The sequence below is a fragment of the Scyliorhinus torazame genome, chromosome 5, assembly GCF_047496885.1.
Source record: "Scyliorhinus torazame isolate Kashiwa2021f chromosome 5, sScyTor2.1, whole genome shotgun sequence".
Classification (NCBI taxonomy): Eukaryota; Metazoa; Chordata; class Chondrichthyes; order Carcharhiniformes; family Scyliorhinidae; genus Scyliorhinus; species Scyliorhinus torazame.
This window is the reverse complement of record NC_092711.1, coordinates 94,513,071-94,532,464: the sequence shown is the minus strand read 5'-3', so window position 1 is coordinate 94,532,464 and position 19,394 is coordinate 94,513,071. Positions and strand designations below refer to the sequence as shown.

The 19,394-nt window shown below is 45.7% G+C and overlaps 3 non-coding genes across 3 annotated transcripts; 2 read left to right on the top strand and 1 right to left on the bottom strand.

Annotated features, from left to right (window-relative positions):
- The first annotated feature begins 1,614 nt into the window (after positions 1-1,614).
- trnav-aac (transfer RNA valine (anticodon AAC)) lies at positions 1,615-1,687 on the top strand. Its single transcript has one exon. It is a non-coding gene; the product is annotated as a tRNA-Val (tRNA).
- A 364-nt stretch (positions 1,688-2,051) lies between these two features.
- trnap-ugg (transfer RNA proline (anticodon UGG)) lies at positions 2,052-2,141 on the bottom strand. Its single transcript is given in 2 exon segments — positions 2,052-2,087; positions 2,106-2,141. It is a non-coding gene; the product is annotated as a tRNA-Pro (tRNA).
- A 1,362-nt stretch (positions 2,142-3,503) lies between these two features.
- trnav-cac (transfer RNA valine (anticodon CAC)) lies at positions 3,504-3,576 on the top strand. The gene has a single exon. It is a non-coding gene; the product is annotated as a tRNA-Val (tRNA).
- The last annotated feature ends 15,818 nt before the right edge of the window (positions 3,577-19,394 follow it).

The window sequence follows — 19,394 nt, the reverse complement described above, 5'->3', positions numbered from 1 at the left end:
TGTACATTTCTTTGTTCTTTGTTCTTTGTATTGATTGCCTGAAGCGTGAGCTCAGCTTCTCAAAGCAAACCCAATGTGAATGAATCCCGCCGTCTGCGCCGGAAAGAAATGAGGAAAACATGTCGCTTGACCAACAGAAAACCTCATTTAAGGGCTCATCCGCGATTTGAACCCGGGACCTCTCGCAAAATTTCGAGATTGCGACACCCAAAGCGAGAATCATACCCCTAGACCAACGAGCCCCTCGAAAATAACCCACGCAGACTCTCATTGCCATCGAAAGTCGATCTGACACCTGCGGAGATAGCGGAAAATACTGGAACAACTCAGGGAGTCAGGCGGGATTTGTCGACTGGACAAAAAGCTCGTCTTTCACCATCACCTTTCATTAAAACCGGGACCGGTTAGAAATGTAGGACGTTTTAACCAAGTGAAATCCCGAAGGGAGCAAACAGGAAAGGGATCTGATAGGGGGCAAGTCAGGAGAGATTAAATGAAAAAATGCCTTGGGTGCCTGGACACAGGCTGAGGTTAGCATCGAATCAGAGAATAATTACACCACAGAATGAGGCCATTCGGGCTGTGCCAGCTCTCTGTCAGAACAATGGAAGAAACAAAGAAACGAAAGATGTGTCTGGAGGAGCTGTCAATGGCAGATTGATCAACAACTGTCGCCCGGACACAAAGAACAAGTGGAAACAAGATTCAAACCCAAATCTGCGATGTCAGGGCACACAGAATGGGGGCAGCATTTACAGCGTGAAACTGCTGAACACACTCTGAGTGTGAAAGCTGTATTGAGCCCAGTGGAAAGATGCTCTGCTGTTCCTCGAGTGTTTGTTGAGCCTCTTTGGAACCTTTCAGGAGGCCGAGGTCCGGGGGGTCAGCGTTAAGATGCAGCTCTCCAGTCAGTTCAATTCTCCACTTTGGCTCTGTGGATTAGGTGGGATGGATGGATGGATCTGTTTATTGTCACGTGTACCGAGGTACAGTGAAAAGTATTTTTCTGCGAGCAGCTCAACAGATCATTAAGTACATGAGAAGAAAAGGGATGAAAAGAAAATACATAATAGGGCAACACACCATATACAGCCTGATAGCCACGTCCCTGTGAAGTTAACGCAGATCTGGAGCATCGATTCTATCCAAACGCACTCCAGCTCAGACACTGTCTCCCTCGAGCATCATCTGTGGGGACAGAAACGACGTAAACATCCCGAGACCTGAGGAATCTTTTTCAGAGTGGGCCAATGTAAATCAACCCCGCCGTCAGCATCGCAAACAATTCATAATGTCTGACCTGGAGTAAAGGGCTTGTCCTGGATTTAAACCCACGACCGCTCGCAGGGGCATTGATTGAAAATCCGTAAACGAGAACCATACCTCGAGACCTAAGAGCACAAATTTAAGACCGAGCGGAAGCAAAATATAATTTACGTTAAGTTCGATATAATTTCTACATCTCATGGTTTTATATGTTGAAACATCTGTTTTTTTAAATAAAAAAACCCAGCTGTCGTCTTGTAATAAGTGTCCTGGCCTCTCAGCCTCACCATGCGAATCTGCAGCAACACAGTGAGGTTGTACATTGTACACGTCCGTTGGTAGCCAGCTGTTTCTGTAGTGTAGTGGTTATCACATTCGCTTAACACGCGAAAAGCCCCCGGTTCGAAACCGGGCAGAAGCATCTCTGGATGCCTGGGGGAGCGGGGCAATGGTGAGGGTAACACATGTCAATGGAAGGAATGAAAATAAGTTGATGGAAACAGATGGTGGAGGGGGAAGAGAGATTACACAGTCTGAAGTTGAACTGAATAAAATGAAACAGACAGAGAGCTGCCTGAATCCACTGGAATTAGTCAACAGAGATAAGTGAATGTCCACACACAGACAAGCTTTTCGAAAATGTCTCGGTTTTCTCGGGAACGTATTGATTCCCTGAAGCGTAAGCTCAGCTTCTCAAAGCAAACACAATGTGAATGAATCCCGCCGTCTGCGCCGGAAAGAAATGAAGAAAACATGTCGCTTGACCAACAGAAAACCTCATCAAAGGGCTCGTCCGGGATTTGAACCCGAGACCTCTCGCAAATTTCGAGATTGCGACACCCAAAGCGAGAATCATACCCCTAGACCAACGAGCCCCTCGAAAATAAACCAAGAAGACTGTCATTGCCATCGAAAGTCGATCTGACATCTGCGGAGAAAGCGGAAAATACTGGTACAATTCAGCGAGTCAGACGGGATTTGTCGACAGGACAACAAAGCTCGTCTTTCACCATCACCTTTCATTAAAACCGGGACCGGTTAGAAATGTAGGACGTTTTAACCAAGTGAAATCCCGAAGGGAGCAAACAGGAAAGGGATCTGATAGGGTGCAAGTCAGGAGAGATTAAATGAAAAAATGCCTTGGGTCCCTGGACACAGGCTGAGGTTAGCATCGAATCAGAGAATAATTACACCACAGAATGAGGCCATTCGGGCTGCCGTGTCTGTGCCAGCTCTCTGTCAGAACAATGGAAGAAACAAAGAAACAAAAGATGTGCCTGGAGGAGCTGTCAATGGCAGATTGGTCAACAACTGCCGGCCGGACACAAAGAACAAGTGGAAACAAGATTCAAACCCAAATCCGCGATGTAAGGGCACACAGAATGGGGGCAGAATTTACAGCGTGAAACTGTTGAACACTCTCTGAGTGTGAAAGCTGTATTGAGCCCAGTGGAAAGATGCGCTGCTGTTCCTCCAGTGTTTGTTGAGCTACTTTGGAACATTTCAGGAGGCCGAGGTCCGGGAGGTCAGCGTTAAGATGCAGCTCTCCAGTCAGTTCAATTCTCCACTTTGGCTCTGTGGATTAGATGGGATGGATGGATTGGATTTGTTTATTGTCACGTGTACCGAGGTACAGTGAAAAGTATTTTTCTGCGAGCAGCTCAACAGATCATTAAGTACATGAGAAGAAAAGGGAAGAAAATAAAATACATAATAGGGCAACACAACATATACAGCCTGATAGTCACGTCCCTGTGAAGTTAACGCAGATCTGGAGCATCGATTCTATCCAAACGCACTGCAGCTCAGACACTGTCTCCCTCGAGCATCATCTGTGGGGAGAGAAACGACGTAAACATCCCGAGACCTGAGGAATCTTTTTCAGAGTGGGCCAATGTAAATCAACCCCGCCGTCAGCATCGCAAACAATTCATAATGTCAGACCTGGAGTAAAGGGCTTTTCCTGGATTTAAACACACGACCGCTCGCATGGGCATTGATTGAAAATCCGTAAACGAGAACCATACCTTGAGACCAAAGAGCACAAATTTAAAACCGAGCTTAAGCAAAATATAACTTACGTTAAGTTCGATATAATTTCTACATCTCATTGTTTTATATGTTGAAACATCTGTTTTTTTAAAAACAGCTGTCGTCTTGTAATAAGTGGCCTAGCCTCTCAGCCTCACCATGCGAATCTGCAGCAACACATTGTGCACTTCTGGCAATTGCCAGCTGTTTCTGTAGTGTAGTGGTTATCACATTCGCCTCACACGCGAAAGGTCCCTGGTTCGAAACCGGGCAGGAACATCTCATACTTCAGATTGCTGCAGACTATTACCTCAATCCCATAACTGGTCTTCACCAACGAGGAATAGCACAACGCATGCACCCGTATGGGCCAGTGGCACAATGGATAACGTCTGACTACGGATCAAGAGATTCCAGGTTCGACTCCTGGCTGCCTCGGACTTAAAACTTTTGGCGTGCGCTTTAACTCAGTGGGTCGGACAGCTGGTTCTTGATGCTGAACAAAGTGAACAGGGCATCAATTCTCGTATCGGCTGTGGTTATTTACGAAATAATCTCAATTTTACTTCCACTTCAAGCAAAACATAACTTATCTTCAAGTCAGGAAAGTTTGATTCCTGATTGTTTTATAAGTTGAGACACCGGTTTTAAAGAAACGGCTGTCTTCTTGTAATAAGTGACATGGCCTCTCAGCCGAACCCTGACAAGAGGCGGCAACACAAAGAGGTTGGACATTGCACAAGTCCATTGATGACTGCACCGCCAGCGGTTCCTGTAGTGTAGTGGTTGCACATTCCATTAACATGCGAAAGGTCCCCGGGTCCATACCGGGTAGAAACATCAAGTGCTTCTCATGTTGTGTGAGGAATGTTTGCACTAAGTGTTTTTGTTCCCCGATCTCGTATGATCGAGGATTATGAGGTTGAGTCTCTCATGAGCCACTAAAATAAATTCCACATTAAGTCACAAGTACTGAATTTTCGACAGGCAATGAGAAGAAAAGGATCTTCCTATTTTGGATATTCGGAGCTAGTTCATCCACAACAGAATTTCATACATTTACAAATGCAGATGAACATACTTATTCACCATCTCAAACATGTCTAAATGAACGACAAATGCAACTTACTGCGGATGCTTCATTCTGAAACAAAAACAGAAAATACTGAACAATCTCAGCAGGTCTGACAGCCTCTGTGGAGCGAGATGGCAGCTGTCGTTCCGGGTCTGGGTGACTCTTTGTCAAAGCTGGAGAACTGGAAATAGGGTCAGATTCAGACTATTGTGGCTGGGACGGGGATGGGGTGCTCTATTGGGCCTCGATGGAGTGCTTTTCTTCCCCGATCGTTTATGTTCGAGGATTATAAAGTTTAGCCTCTCAAGGTGCTGATAGTGGTGCATTAAGAGATCAGAATGTGTTAATGGTAGAACAAAGTAAGCAGTGTGTCAGAGAACAATTAGGAACGGGATCAGATTGCTGAAGTGGGATGGTGTGGGATGGAATGGGCTGGGGGAGGTGGGGGGGGGGGCAATGGTGAGGGTAAAACAGATAGAACATAGAGAAATACAGCACAGAACAGTCCCTTCGGCCCACGATGTTGTGCCAAACCTTTGTTCTAGATTAATCATAGAATTTACAGTGCAGAAGGAGTACATTCGGCCCATCGAGTTTGCACCAGCTCTTGGAAAGAGCGCCCTACCCAAGGTCAACACCTCCACACCTCCAGTAACCCCACCCTAAGGGCAACTTTGGACACTAAAGGCAATTTATCATGGCCAATCCACCTAACCTGCACATCTTTGGACTGTGGGAGGAAACCGGAGCACCCGGAGGAAACCCACGCACACACTGGGAGGATGTGCAGACTCCGCACAGGCAGTGACCCAAGCCGGAATCGAACCTGGGACCCTGGCGCTGTGAAGCAATTGTGCTATCCACAATGCTGCCGTGCTACCCTTAAGAACAAACTAATCTATAGCATTCTACCGTAATCCATGTACCTATCCAATAGCTGCTTGAAGGTCCCTAATGTTTCTGACTCAACTACTTCCACAGGCAGGGCATTCCATGCCCCCACTACTCTCTGGGTAAAGACCCTACCTCTGACATCCCCACTATATCTTCCACCATTCACCTTAAATTTATGTCCCCTTGTAATGGTTTGTTCCACCCGGGGAAAAAGTCTCTGACTGTCTACTCTATCTATTCCCCTGATCATCTATAAACCTCTATCAAATCGCCCCTCATCCTTCTCCGTTCTAAAAGAGAAAAGGCCTAGCACCTCAACCTTTCCTCGTAAGACCTACTCTCCATTCCAGGCAACATCCTGGTAAATCTTCTTTGCACCTTTTCCAAAGCTTCCACATCCTTCCTAAAATGAGGCGACCAGAACTGTACACAGTACTCCAAATGTGGCCTTACCAAAGTTTTGTCCAGTTGCATCATCACCTCTCGGCTCTTAAATTCAATCCCTCTGTTAATGAACACGAGCACACCATAGGCCTTCTTCACAGCTCTATCCACTTGAGTGGCAACTTTCAAAGACGTATGAACATAGACCCCAAGATCTCTCTGCTCCTCCACATTGCCAAGAACTCTACCGTTAACCCTGTATTCCGCATTCATATTTGTCCTTCCAAAATGGACAATCTCACACTTTTCAGGGTTAAACTCCATCTGCCACTTCTCAGCCCAGCTCTGCATCCTATCTATGTCTCTTTGCAGCCGACAACAGCCTTCCTCACTATCCACAACTCCACCAATCTTCGTATCATCTGCAAATTTACTGACCCACCCTTCAACTCCCTCATCCAAGTCATTAATGAAAATCACAAACAGCAGAGGACCCAGGACTGATCCCTGCGGTACGCCACTGGCAACTGGATACCAGGCTGAATATTTGCCATCCACCACCACTCTCTGACTTCTATCGGTTAGCCAGTTCGTTATCCAACTGGCCAAATTTCCCACTATCCCATGCCTCCTTACTTTCTGCATCAGCCTACCATGAGGAACCTTATCAAATGCCTTACTAAAATCCATGTACACTACATCCACTGCTTTACCTTAATCCACATGCTTGGTCACCTCCTCAAAGAATTCAGTAAGACTTGTAAGGCAAGACCTACCCCTCACAAATCCGTGCTGACTATCCCTAATCAAGCAGTGTCTTTCCAGATGCTCAGAAATCCTATCCTTCAGTACCCTTTCCATTACTTTGCCTACCACCGAAGTAAGACTAACTGGCCTGTAATTCCCAGGGTTATCCCTAGTCCCTTTTTTGAACAGGGGCACGACATTCGCCACTCTCCAATCCCCTGGTACCACCCCTGTTGACAGTGAGGACGAAAAGAACATTGTCAACGGCTCTGCAATTTCATCTCTTGCTTCCCATAGAATCCTTGGATATATCCCGTCAGGCCCGGGGGACTTGTCTATCCTCAAGGTTTTCAAAATGCCCAACACATCTTCCTTCCTAACAAGTATTTCCTCGAGCTTACCAGTCTGTTTCACACTGTCCTCTCCAACAATATGGCCCCTCTCATTTGTAAATACGAAGAAAAGTACTTGTTCAAGACCTCTCCTATCTCTTCAGACTCAATACACAATCTCCCGCTACTGTCCTTGATCGGACCTACCCTCGCTCTAGTCATTCTCATATTTCTCACATATGTGTAAAAGGCCTTGGGGTTTTCTTTGATCCTACCCGCCAAAGATTGTTCATGCCCTCTCTTAGCTCTCCGAATCCCTTTCTTCAGTTCCCTCCTGGCTATCTTGTATCCCTCCAGCTCCCTGTCTGAACATTGTTTCCTCAGCCTTACATGAGTCTCCTTCTTCCTCTAAACAAGATATTCAACCTCTCTTGTCAACCATGGTTTCCTCACTCGACCATCTCTTCCCTGCCTGACAGGGACATACATATCAAGGACACGTAGTACCTGTTCCTTGAACAAGGTCCACATTTCACTAATGTCCTTCCCTGACAGCCTATGTTCCCAACTTATGCACTTCAATTCTTGTATGACAACATCGTATTTACCCTTCCCCCAATTGTAAACCTTGCCCTGTTGCACGCACCTATCCCGCTCCATTACTAAAGTGAAAGTCACAGAATTGTGGTCACTATCTCCAAAATGCTCCCCCACTAACAAATCTATCACTTGCCCTGGTTCATTACCAAGTACCAAATCCAACATGGCCTCCCCTCTGGTCAGACAATCTACATACTGCGTTAGAAAAGCTTCCTGGACACACTGCACAAAAACCACCCCATCCAAACTATTTGATATAAGAGTTTCCACTCAATGTTTGGGAATTTGAAGTCACCCATGACTACTACCCTGTGACTTCTGCACCTTTCCAAAATCTGTTTCCCAATCTGTTCCTCTACATCTTTGCTACTATTGGGGGGCCTATAGAAAACCCCTAATAAGGTGACTGCTCTTTTCCTATTTCTGACTTCAACCCATACTACCTCAGTTGGCTGATACTCCTCAAACTGCCTTTCTGCAGCTGTTATACTATCTCTAATTAACAATGCCACCCACACCTCTTTTACCACCCTCCCTGATCTTATTGAAACATCTTTAACCAGGGACCTCCAACAACAATTTCTGCCCCTCTTCTATCCAAGTTTCCGTGATGGCCACAACATCGTAGTCCCAATTACCGATCCATGCCTTAGGTTCACCCACCTTATTCCTGATGCTTCTTGCATTGAAGTATACACACTTCAACCCATCTCCGTGCCTGCAAGTACTTTCCTTTGTCAGTGTTCCCTTACCCACTGCCCCACTACACTCTTTGGCGTCCTGAATATCGGCTACCTTAGTTGCTGAACTACAAATCCGGTTCCCATTCCCCTGCCAAATTAGTTTAAACCCTCCCGAAGAGTACTAGAAAACCTCCCTCCCATGATTTTGGTGCCCCTCTGGTTCAGATGCAATCCGTCCTGCTTGTACAGGTCCCACCTTCCACAGAATGCGCTCCAATTATCCAAATACCTGAAGCCCTCCCTCCTACACCATTCCTGCAGCCAAGTGGTCAACTGCACTCTCTCCCTATTCCTAGCCTCGCTATCACGTGGCACCGGCAACAAACCAGAGATGACAACTCTGTCTGTCCTGGCTGTTAACTTCCAGCCTAACTCCCTAAACTCGTTTATTACCTCCACATCCCATTTCCTACCTACATCGTTGGTACCAATGTGCACCACGACCTCTGGCTGCTCCCCCTCCCCCTTGAGGATCCTGAAGACACGATCCAAGACATCCCTGACCCTGGCACCCGAGAGGCAACATACCTTCCAGGTGTCTCGCACGCGACCACAGAATCTCCTATCTATTCCCCTTACCATTGAATCTCCTACGGCTATTGCTTTTCTATTCTCCCCCTTCCCTCCTGAGCCCCAGAGCCAGGCTCAGTGCCAGAGACCTGGCCGTTACGGCCTCCCCCCGGTAGGTCATCCCCCCCCCCCCCCCCCCAACAGCATCCAAATCGGTATACGTGTTTTGAAGGGGAACGGACACGAGGGATCCCTGCACTGTCTGCCTGTTTATTTTCTTTCCCCTGACTGTAACCCAGCTACTCTTGTCCTGTATCCTGGGTGTGGTTACCTCCCTGTAACTCTTCTCTATCACCCCCTCTGCCTCCCGGATGATCCGAAGTTCATCCAGCTCCAGCTCCAGTTCCCTATCACGGTCTTTGAGGAGCTGGAGTTGGATGCACTTCCTGCAGGTATAGTCAGCGGGGACACCGGTGGTATCCCTCACCACCCACATCCTACAGGAGGATCATGCAACTGGCCTAGCCTCCATCCCCTCTTACCTTACAGAATATAGCTGCCCTGTGGACCAACTGGACCTCCGCCCTCTGACTCTGCTCCCAGTCAGCTGCACTCTCTGTAAATTCCTGGCTCCCTTCTCGCTCTTTGCGGAAATGTAGGAAACGAAATGAAAGGATAACCTTACTCCCTCCTCACCTAACTCCCTCAGTCATCAAACTCTCACTATAGCCCTCAAATGCACCAAATTCAGCACTCCCTCAGTCATCAAACTCTCACTATAGCACTCAAATGCACCAAATTCAGCACTCAGTGCAAACAAAGTCTGCACTGTCGGTGGATCACTTTTATCCTGTGAATTTAGCCTCTGAAAACTGGCCTAATCCAATTAACTAATTAACAAGCTCCAGCTGCAAGTACGTACAAGTAGAACCTTTGTTTAAATCTGATTGAAAATTCACCTTCTAAACCAAACAGCAACTTTTAAGTTAATTAACTAAATAAAAGAAAGACTAGACTTTAGGTAAAAATGAACCCTTATACACACTCAGTCACCAAACTCTCACTATAGCACTCAAATGCACCAAATTCAGCACTCAGTGCAAACAAAGTCTGCACTGTAGGTGGATCACTTTTATACTGTGAACCTAGCCTCTGAAAACTGGCCTAATCCAATTCACGAATTAACAAGCTCCAGCTGCAAGTACCTACAAGTAGAACCTTTGTTCAAAGCTGATTGAAAATTCACCTTCTTCGAAACCAAACAGCAACTTTTAAGTTAATTAACTAAATAAAAGAAAGACTAGACTTTAGATAAAAATGAAGCCTTTATATCCCTCAGTCACTGTTGCAGACTATGACCTCAACCTCGTAACTGGTCTTCATCAACGAGGAATAGCAAACTACATGTACCCGTGTTGGGCCAGTGGTGCAATGGGTAACGCGTCTGACTACGAATCAGGCGATTCCAAGTTCGACTCCTGGCTGGCTCGGACTTAAAACTTTTGGCGTGCGCTTTAACTCAGTGGGTGGGACAGCTGGTTCTTGATGCTGAGCAAAGTGAGCAGGACATCATCAATTCTCGTATCGGCTGTGGTTATTTACGAAAGCCCTGCCTTCTCAATTTAACTTCCGCTTCAAGCAAAACATAACTAATCTTCAAGTCAGTAAAGTTCGATTCCTGATTGTTTTATAAGTTGAGACATCGGTTTTAAAGAAACGGCTGTCTTCTTGTAATAAGTGACATGGCCTCTCAGCCGAACCATGAGAAGCTGCAGCAACACAGAGAGGTTGAACATTGCACAAGTCCATTACACATTGCTGCGCTGCCAGCGATTCCTGTAGTATAGTGGTTAGCACGTTCCCCTGACATGCGAAAGGTCCCCTGGTCGACACCGGGTGGAAACATCATGTTGTGTGAGTGCAGTGAACAGAAAAAATGATGAGCGAGCCCCATCTGGTGGCGACCTGAGGTATATGGCGTTTTTATAGGACACAGAACACACAGTGCAGAGGAAGGCCATTCGGCTCATCGAGTCTGAACCGTACCACTTCAGCCCTCACTTCCACCGTAACCCAATAACCCCTCCTAACCTTTTTGGTCATTAAGGGCAATTTAGCATGGCCAATCCATCTAACATTTGGATTGTGGGAGGAAAACGGAGCACCCGGAGGAAACCCACGCACAAAGGAGGAGAACGTGCAGACTCCGCACAGGCAGTGACCCAGCGGGGAATCGAGCCTGGGACCCTGACGCTGTGAAGCCATAGTTCTATCCACTTGTGCTCCTGTGCTGCCCCAAATTTTCCCGGAAAATTATCAAATTCTCAAATTACTGAAGGATGTTGTTTCGTGATGATGTAACATTATTTTTGGTTCATATTGTTATTATTGCAATTTATTTCAATGACGATAAAGTTATACATGGAGCTAATTCCAACTTTATTTTAAATCCTGCCGACTCCCATTGTTTATTGATAGCTGAGTCACATTGCTTAAGGAAGGTGTTTTAAACAATATGAAATCACGGAGATCACGATGATATCCTGATTCTAAAACACCAATACATAGAAAAGATGTTAATATGACCCCTAATTCACACAAATATCCTTTATTATTTTAGGATCTAAATGTAACTCTTGCCATGTTTATCCTACTCCTGAGGTATGGATATTAGATTTTACCTGCTATAGATGCTCCTATTAACTGAACACTTTGATGAACACCTTGAAATTAGAAAATGGACGAATTGGATTTTCTACAGTCTGAACTTAAAGGAAAAGGAAAGAAAGAGGCAGAGGAAGTGAGAGGGTCAGAAACAGAGACAGGGGAGACAGACAGGGAGAAAGAAGATATAATTAGTCCAGAACGAACATTGATTGGTGCCCAACTGTCATCAGTTTCGATAGACCAACCAATCATGTCGCTGGGAAATGCCCCTCGGTCTCCCAGTCAGTGAAACTTCCACTGATCTGAATTTCCGCTTTAATACCAGAACATATTTCAAATCTGATTTATTTCTGTCGAAATCTAATCCAGACACCATGTGTTCCCCATGTTGGTTACTGATAATAATGGCCATGCTTCCCGGTGAGTTGATGTTTAAATGTTCACCGTGTGTTCCGTGTGTTATCTTCACTCCCAGATACTGAATACATTTTCTGTTTTGTTACAGGAACAAATGGTGAAGATTCAGTCTCCCAGAATGGATCTGAGTTAACGGTTCTGGAAGGACAGATAATTAAAGTGGATTGTAGATACTCGGCAGCTGTTTTTAACGCTCTGTTCTGGTACATTCAGTATCCCGGGGAACCTCTGATATATTTGATGAAAATCTATAGCACGGGCACTTCAGATAAATCTCCAGATTTGCCAAAAAGGTTCTCGGCTGTTTTACATAAAGAAAACCAAACGGTTCCTTTAAATGTCGCCGGAGCTGATCTCTCCGACAGTGCCGTATATTTCTGCGCCATGGAGCCCACACTGCTGCAGAGTTATAGCGGATCCCGTACAAAAACTCACACTGGGAGTTCCAGTTATTGCTCAGCAGAGGGCGCTCTCACACTGATAGACAGACACAACTACTCAGCCTGTGAGGATCACAGGGTCTTTAACAAAACATCAAAAACAAACACAGCACTCAATAAGAACAAGCGAGCAGGAACTGAATAATTATATTCGTTAGTTTATAACTTGCATTTGTACTAATATCAATTTCACAAATTAATTTACGGTCCATTAACTCACATTTAGTCTTTTGATGATCTTTCCATTTCTGTCTGTATTATTGTGCGAACCGTTTTCCATCTCCGCGCTCCTCTTCTAGGTCCCTTTGATCAAAGCCGGGACACAGAGTCTGTATGACTGGTATATTTTACTGGTCCACATACAGTTTGTAGGAACTGAGCAGATTTCACAAGGTAGTGATTGCACACTTTATAACAAACCCCAATGAAAGAGTGCCCAAGAATAGTCATTCTCCTTTCGAGTGTCTGTTTAATGTTTTCTGACATAATTCACAAACCTGTGTTACCATCCTACAATAACCAGACCAGCAAACCCACTCCCGTCTGGATCTATGCAGCGATTCTTCTTCTAAGGCTCTGACGATATCCCAGCTCTGGTTGTTCCCATTCACTGACAGATAGTTCCCCAACTACAGGTGTCAAACCACAATTGGAGACGCTAGAAAGTGACGTGCGAAAATCCAGAAAAAGACATCCGATTCTTGATGGTGCAGAATAGAAGGTGTTGCTTCGAATTTCAACTTTTACAGATAAGACGGAGAACATGCGGTCTCCCAGTATCTGGATTGTATGGGGTTGGTGCGGGCGGGCTTTTCGGAAAGTAATTGCGGAACAAACACATTTCATCGCATTTGAAATCATGGTTTCAATCGGAATGTTAAATACATGATTATTTCCTGTTTGGACATGTATTTCTGATCTGAGTGATGGAAATTCTGTTTCTAGGCTACTGTCCAGCATGTTAAGACAGAAGAAGAAGTTGTTGTTTTTACTTTCAACTTTGATGCCGCCTTCTTGAACCGCTGCAGTCCATGTGGTGTTAGGGACAATTCCAGGATTTCACCTGTGCTGTGTTACTCATGTCAGCAGGCAAGCAGTGAGGCAAGAAAATCAGAACAGCAACAGCACCGCTCAGGCAGCTAAACTTCTCTCTGTCTCTGGGTGGATAGAGAGACTCTGAAGAGTTGCTCAGAAGCAGGACTCACAGACTGAGTATACCAGGGGCAAGAGTCCCACTCCCGTACATTGCACTGTGTCTTAGAGCTCCAGTCTGTTGAGGTTTCGACAGAAACTCGAGCAGATTCAGCGACATCGACCAGTGGCCTTGTCAGCCGGTCAAATCAACACCGGGAGGAAACCACGTTAACCTCGAATCAAACTGTCACCCACCTGTTTCCAGCAGCGGCAGTAACAATAAACTGCAGAATCCAATCCGACCGACAGACCAGTCATCAAACCAGTCTCCAGGGTAACCCGTCCTTGCTGTTTCTAATCAGCTGTTAATTCTCTGTAACTCAGGGCTGGATGTTCAGAGCAGCTCCGGGAAAGATATTTCTGATCCTTCAACCAGTCCCACTGACGTCACTCAGTTGATAGACTAACGTCACTAAAACTACAGGGAAATGTCACATATGTCCTCAGTCTGACACCACAGAGGCGGTGCTCTGCCGCATGCGCATTCTCCTACCCACACCCCACCAATGCTGCAGCTCCCTCACAGCTTCACTTTGTGATCACAAGTCCCAGAGACCTGTTTCGGGCGGGCACGGTGCAGTTGGTGTTGGGCTCAATTTGATGTACAATAGCGCTGCCTTCGCAGCATTGTCTCTCGTCCTGAAAACTAGCAAGCGAGACTGATCACAGATCGATAGGATCCAACATGAAGCTCAGCTTCACTTTAGTGATTATCTCCCTGAATTTCTTACTCTTCTCTCCGTGTGAGTGTGATCATTATTTCTGGCATGGATATTTCACACGTCAGATACGTCATGTTGTAGTTTCCTTTATTGTACATCTTGTTACGCCATGTTGTATTTGTTTGTGCTATATCATATTCTCGCGGTCTGTATGATATTACATTTATCATGTTATTTTGCATCTCAGATGCTGCTGGCAGTGACGAGGTATCACAGTCTCCTGAGTCCATCGTTGTTACAGAGGGAGATATTGCATCCTTGGCCTGTTCCACCACAGTAGCAGGAAATATCCTACAATGGTACAGACAGTACCCGGATGGAACCGTGCAGCACGTGGCGAGCGGTACCAGCGATCAGGACAGGATCACAGCTCGGTTCATTTCAGCAGAGAAACACAGCTCTCTGAATGTTAGTGACGCTCGAGTGACAGACACCGCCACCTATCTCTGTGCAGTGAGGCACGGTGAACTGAAGACCATTCAGCGCCGTACAAAAACCTGCCGGGTGATTCTGAAAGTGTGTAGCCTTGCAGTTATCCGAGAGCAGGGATATTAGTAACACTCGTCCGTGGATATGCCGCAATGCGTGAGGCCTGGTCATGATTTGCGTTTACTTTTTCATATCAGAAAAGGACCAGAATCCATTTAAATTCATTTTATTTCTTTAGAAGTCACAACCAGAGAGCACGGGTCCCGTGGTGCTTTAAGATAATAATCATTGTGCCGTTCGGTGAGTCAATATTCAGAGGCCGTTGTCTTTCTTGGTTTAAATCAAATTCCAGACTGAGACCCATTCTACGTTTTGTTACAGGGATAAGTGAGTGATTATAATTAAACTGTCTTTCCAGAGCCTTCAACTCGGACGGATCCTGGGAGACTTACTTATTCCGAGTTGAAGGCTCTGGAAAGACAGTTTAGTTATAATCACTCCATGTGCAAGGGCTTTCTCTGCCGATGTAGTCAGGTCAATATTACGGGTAAACTGTGAGATATTTACTGATGAGGTATCGGCTGAGACATTGAGCTGCGTCGCAGGATTTCTCAGATCGGTTGATTTGAACAAGGATAAATACAACAACGCAATTGTTTGATAAACAAACCTGCCAATGATTGTTCTCCGTGGGCCTGGGGTGGAATTAACCCGGCTGATCGAGGCGCTAAAGAAGACTACACAAATACTCGCAGAGGAGTTCTGTGCGGGTTCTTGGTTTTATCTGATGCTGCGTTTCACTGCACAGGAAAAGACCACCACCCTTAGGCCGCTTATATTATGAGCAACAGGCGACATTGTCTTCAGATTCCATCTTTTTACAGTTTTTACATTCTTACTACTTCATTAATAATCCAGTTTGGACTCTGTGCCCGTTTTCTGTCCATATCAGTGGATATTTCTTATTACCTGTGTTGCATATTCCCAATCCAACCCTTCAAACACAGCTACTGTCACCGGAGTCTGGATCTGCAAATAGTCCGCCTGTGAAAGTAGAGGATCTAAAGAGCAGAAGGTGAAACAGGATCGAGATATCAACCTCTATCTAACTGCATGAGTCTGTGTAAATTCTCATCAATCTGTTAAACTGTCCTGAGAGCATAATCCAGTACTTAATGTGCAAGAGCCCCGCCAGTATTATTAGAAACATGTCTGACTGGATCTCTCCGTGAATGGGCATGGAATGAATCAGATTGAGAGGAGAGCGGGAACCCGGGCGCTGTTCAGCTCAGTGTCCCACCCAGACACAGCAAGGGAGCCAGGTCCTCTGTGACATCACTGAGGATAACTCTGGTTTTGGTCTCATGTAACTTTCTAATCACCATGCTTGGACTTTGCGCCCTCTGCTGGTGGATTCTGTTCAATCGGTTGAGAATGGGGGTTACGGAATGGATTGAAGGTTTATTAATTTGTATGTCAGAACATCAATGTCAGGAATGAAAACTGACTATCCAAATCTGGATTCTTCTCATTATTTCTTTCTCTGGCGCTTTCTGTCGGAAGGCAGGTCCAATCCATTGCAACGTCACTGGGAGGCAGGTCGCAACCACCCCAGAGCTGGAACAGGAATCCAGACCGTTCTGGCTTTCCAATATCCTCAGCTATCCCCAACCGTCGTTCGCAGACAACATGAAAATTGTCGGTGTGCTAAATAGCGAGGAGGAATGGTTTAGATTGCAGGATGATATAGACGGACGGGCCAGATGGACAGAATAGTGGCAAATGGAATTTAACCCTGATGCTTTTTGGGAGGACGAACATTGCAGGAATATACACAATGAATGACTGGACGCCAAGAAGTACAGAGGCAAGAGGGACCTCGGTGTTCATGCCCACAGATCCCCGCAGGCAACTGGACAATAGATACGGTGGTGAAGAAGACATACGGGATACTTGCCTTTATTAGCTGAGGCATGGAATATAAGAGCAGGGAGGTAATTATGGAGCTGCATTAAACGCTGTTTAGTCCTCAGCTGGAGTATTTTGTGCACATCTGGTCGCCAGCTTACAGGAAGGATGTGATTATACCAGAGAGGGTGCAGAGGAGATTAATCGGGAGGTTTTCTGGGCAGGAATGATTCAGTTATGAAGAGAGGCTGGATAGGCTGGGATAGTGTCCTTAAAGCAGAGAATACTGAGGAAGACCTGATCGAGGTGTTCAAAACTGTGCGTAGCATCGATGGAAGAACCCTTTCCATTAGTAGAGGGGTCAACAAGGAGGGGGCATAGATTTAAAGGGCAGAAGATTTAGAGGGCCTTTGAGCGCGGTGAGACCCTGGAACTCACTGCCTGTAAGGCTGGTCGAGGCGGGAACACTCACAACAATAAAGAAGCGTTTAGATGAGGACTTGACACGCCATTGCGTGCAAGGCTACGTACGGACCAAGTGCTAGAAATTGGTTTAGACTAGATAGGTACTTGATGGCCGGGGCAAACACGATGGGTCAAAGGGCGTCTTCTTTGCCGTAAAGCTCTACGACTAAGGAGCCAGAAGCACGGAAGCTGCCGATGACGCCACAAGGCCACCTCTCCTTAGGTCAAAGAAAGTAAAGGAGAGACTGTACTGAGTTGCTGAAATGTAAGTGGGCCTGTCAATGAAGCTGACACGGAGCTGTTTCCACGAGCAGATCTTTGGATGATACAAGGATCGAGGAGAAATAAAGCCCAGGAAAATTCCATTCGTTATGAATACTGCGATTTGCTAAACTACAGAGGAGGTGTCTAAATAAAGGCAGAAATTTCAACAATAACTTAAGAAGGAAATGTAAAGGGAATTACCAGGGTATGTAGAAAATGCTATTTTTGAAAGAAGAATAAGATAACGATTTCAATGTGTCTCGGGCAATAAAGATAGTGTGGCCTCATCACTGACTCGAAGATTCTGGATTCTAGTCCGTCATGCCCTTCCCGATATATTTCTTCTCAGTGACTTGCATAGTGAGCAGGTGCAGGGTGGTGACGGTGTAGGGAAGGTTCAACCGTCACTATTTCCGCTCCATCAGTTCCGAGTGCAGCTGAGAGTCACCGCACACTTCACTCAATATTGAGACTGTGGAAACCCCGCCCACAGCTTCCGGTTGCTGCTCTCGCTCTGGCACGATAGTGTTACTGGAGAGATTGCTGCTGCTGGTTCATTCCTCTTATTGGCCGGATCAGCAGTGCAGTGAGACGGGGATCTGTATTTCTTTATCTGACAGAGAGTTTCTCTCATTGTAGAGATACAAACTCAAGAAGGATCATGAGGAACCATCTCGCTTCGCTCCTCATCATTATCTCACTTCTCAGTAAGTATTTCTTTCCCTATAACACCCCATTCTCCTCCTGACTGCTGTAATCCAGATGTTATTGTTGGTAAAATGACAGAGGTTATTTTGCTGATGATCGTATTGCTCAATGTGATGCTGACTCTGATTGTCATTACTGCTGTTATTTCTGTTAGAATGGAGCAACCAAGACCCAGTGGAACAAAAGGAACCTGAAATAATGGCTAAAGAGGAAAGTAATGTCACATTAACCTGCACCTTGAAAACAAGCGAGTCTAACCCTTATGTGTACTGGTACAGTCAGCAGCTAGGGAAAGCTCCAAAGTACATGTTTCTTCTTATTGGACAGAATGTGCAAAGGAACACCGACCTCAATGATCGGGTTTCTTCTACGTTTGATAAAAGGAACAAGACTACGGAGCTAACGATCAGTAACACAATGATCTCCGACAGCGCCGTGTATTTCTGTGCCATGGAGCCCACACTGCTGCAGAGATATGGTGGGTCCGTACAAAAACCCCACACTGGCAGTCCCAGCTGCTGCTCAGCAGGGGGGCGCCCTCACCGACAGTTCAGTTTCCACACTGAGTGACAAACATTGTAACACAACATCTCAAAAATAGCAAGTGGTGAGGTCCACTTGCACAGTTATACCAGTTGACGATTGCAGCTCGCTTCATAACAGATATAAGATTGACGAATCGATCTGTGATTCCTTAACTCCTGTTTCTTGTTCATATCCTGGTGTACAGATTCACTCACTCAGTAAACTATCAGGTCTCACTGAACTATAACAAATGCAACAATTTAAATTTATGTTGAGCTTTTCACGTCATTACATGTCCAAAGGAGTTTCAGAGGCGCATTTAGGTCATATGATCAAAAGCCTGCTCAAAGAGTTTGGTTATTTTGGGTGGCACATTGGCTAGTACTGCTGCCTCACAGCGCCAGTGACACAGATTCTACTCTGGCCTTGAGCGAGCTCGTGGCGTTTGCCCCGTGTCTGTGATAGTTTCCTCCGGGTGCTCCGGTTTCCTCCCACAACCCACAAATATGCAAAATAGGTGGATTAGATAAATTTAATAAACCTCAATCAGGTCACCCTTCAGTCTTCTCTGTTCTCAGGAAAACAACCCTAAGCTAGTCAGCCTGTCTTCATAGCTGAAACACTCCAGCCCCTGCAACATCCTGGTGACTCTCCACTGCACCCTCTCTACTGCATCAAATCATTGCTACAGTGTGGCGACCAGAACTGCACACAGTGATCCAGCCATTGCCTAACAAGCATTTCTGCATAATAACCTCCCTGCTCTTATGTTCAACGGAAAATAAACGCAAATATTTCATAAGCCTTTCCTAACCACCTTTTTTTCCTCTCCTGCTACGCTCATGTCCCTCTGATTACTGTAATTCCGAGCGTCGTACCGTTCATTGTATATTTCCTTGCCTTTCTAGTCCTCCCAAAATGCATCACCTCACACTTTTCAGAGTCCATTTGCCACTATTCTAAGGTTTTCCTCCTCACTATTAAACACATGAACGACTTTCTCGGAATCTGCGAACTTACTGATCATACCTTTTGCCAGCGTCCTTGGGTTACACGGAATGTGGAGCTGAGGC